We start from the raw sequence: 2,277 nt of genomic DNA, 5'->3' as shown, positions 1-2,277 counted from the left end.
TCCGAAGAGTCTATCCATAAGTCGAAATACTCGAGAGGATGGGGGGGGGGGTGAATTGAGTATTTAAAAACTTATGCCCACTTTTTATTTTATATCTAAATAATTAATTGCTTAAAGTTTATTGATTAAACTTTAAATAATTAACTAAATGATTTATAAACGTAATGAAATGAACGATAATGAAAATTGCAAGGACACACGATATTTGAAGTGGTTCAGCTTCACACGTTGAAGCCTATGTCCCCTATTCTCGATTAATAATTTTAGTACCTTTCTCCGGATTACAAAATTATTAACCCACTCGTATAACTAACTCTACCTATAACTCAATTTGAATATCACTAGATATTCGGTTTTGACTATCTAAAGTTACTAAGAAAGCACTTGATTGTTCTTCTAGGTGTTCACACAATTGAACGAGTGGAAACAATATGAAGTACTATTATCTTATAACGTAACCTTAAGAATTAATACGCAAATTAAAGAGCACGATTTTTCGTAAAAGATTTTCAAATGCAAAACAAATAAAATACTCGATTAGAATTTAAACTTCATTTGTTTGCAAGGAATTTTTATATTTCGAAAAGCTTGTTTGGATCAATGAACATCATGCGTATATATAGTAGAAAAGAGAAACTAGGGTTTTGGTCGAAACCCTAAGTGTGCCATTAGGCATGGTAGTTTATTTCATAAGAAACAAATCTTATCTCTTCTTAATTTAATCTACTAAATATTTTGATTAAGTAAATAAAGTAAATCTAATATAATTGATAAGATATGAAAATATCTTATAGCAATATATTATGGATTTGACCTAATAATATTTACTTACATAGGGAGTTAACTCGGCATCCACACGGCTCATAAGCCCATCTTTGCCGAAACCCTAGGACAAAATATCAAGGAGTAGATTTGGGTTAGGTTTAGATAATTTAGCAAACCCCAGGTAGCATGACGACTCATAAGTCGTTTTACTAACCTATAGGATAACTTAAATTATTCATTCTAAGCAAACCGTATTTCATCTCTATCATATACACACATGATTTCGAAACATATTTGAAGAATTTTATCTTTTGAAAATTGATTTTAAAATTATTAAAATCGTGCCTTCAAAATGCAACCCAAAGTTATAGTAGAAATGGCTATAACCTTAAGTTTGGTAAGTAAAGTTATAGGTGAAATAGCTATAACTTTACCTTCCCAATATTACTTCTTTAAGATACCGTTATTAGACGATGTCCTGTACTAGCTAATCTTCCTGGAGATCTTCAGTGGTAGGATCATCTCTTTATCTTGATCATAAGCTCTTCATCTTGAGCTTGTTATAGACTTGATCGAGCCTTTTCCTTGAGTGATAATCATACTTGAAACTTGTTACAGTTACTATGACGCTTTAAGAATCTTCAATGTTATAGCTCAAGCCGCTATAACATTACTTGAACGATGCTTCACAAATCTTCAATATTATAGCCAAGGTTGCCATAACATTACTTGCTTAAATTATAAACTTTAATCAATCTATTAAAGACTAAACGAATGATTACGAGCAAGAGTATATATAATATAAAGTACACATTTGTCATTATCAAAACTAATCATATATCTATATGGTCCAACAGCCTCCAATTTTTGTTGAAGTAAGGCAATTTGAGTATTCAAGATGGATGTATCGGAAGACTCTTCTTTTGTCTTCAATGGTGTACTTCGGGAATTGACATATTGTGAATGATGAATCGTCATGGATTTAATTGAAGCATGAGCAATATCGGTGTCAATTTGGATCAAACCTCCCATTCTTAGCGGAATCAAGAACACGTCGAGACTCGGCACAAAATCCATTATAGAATGTAATAGCGAGAAACCAAGGATCTAAACCATGATGTGGACATTGTCTTTGTAATTCCTTGTACCTTTCCCAAGCTTCATATAGGCTCTTTAGCCCTTGACGGAACTCCGTGATTTGACTCCTCAAAGTTTTTGTTTTCTTCGGTGGAAAATATTTTTGATAAAAAGCAAGAGCGAAAGTATCCCAGTTGGTGATCTCAATGGCGGTTCTATCAAGGCTATTGATCCAAAACTTAGCCTTGTCCTTAAACGAGAAAGGGAAAAGTGTCTCCCTTATTTGAGATTGTGTGACTCCCGTTTGCCTAATCATTAAGCAATAGTCACAAAAGTTTTGCACATGCAAATTGGGATCCTCCAAAGGACTTCCCCCAAATTGCCTTCTCTCCAAAAGGCTAATGAAAGCCGGCTTGATCTCGAAATCAATGGCTC

General features: G+C 33.4%; 1 non-coding gene across 1 annotated transcript; it reads left to right on the top strand.

The window, feature by feature from the left end:
- The first annotated feature begins 1,874 nt into the window (after positions 1-1,874).
- On the top strand, positions 1,875-1,980 carry LOC141640220 (small nucleolar RNA R71). Its single transcript, XR_012542909.1, has one exon. It is a non-coding gene; the product is annotated as a small nucleolar RNA R71 (small nucleolar RNA).
- Positions 1,981-2,277: the final 297 nt, after the last annotated feature.

Source organism: Silene latifolia, unplaced genomic scaffold (genome assembly GCF_048544455.1).
Source record: "Silene latifolia isolate original U9 population unplaced genomic scaffold, ASM4854445v1 scaffold_73, whole genome shotgun sequence".
Lineage (NCBI taxonomy): Eukaryota > Viridiplantae > Streptophyta > Magnoliopsida > Caryophyllales > Caryophyllaceae > Silene > Silene latifolia.
This window is presented reverse-complemented; position numbering and strand designations above follow the sequence as displayed.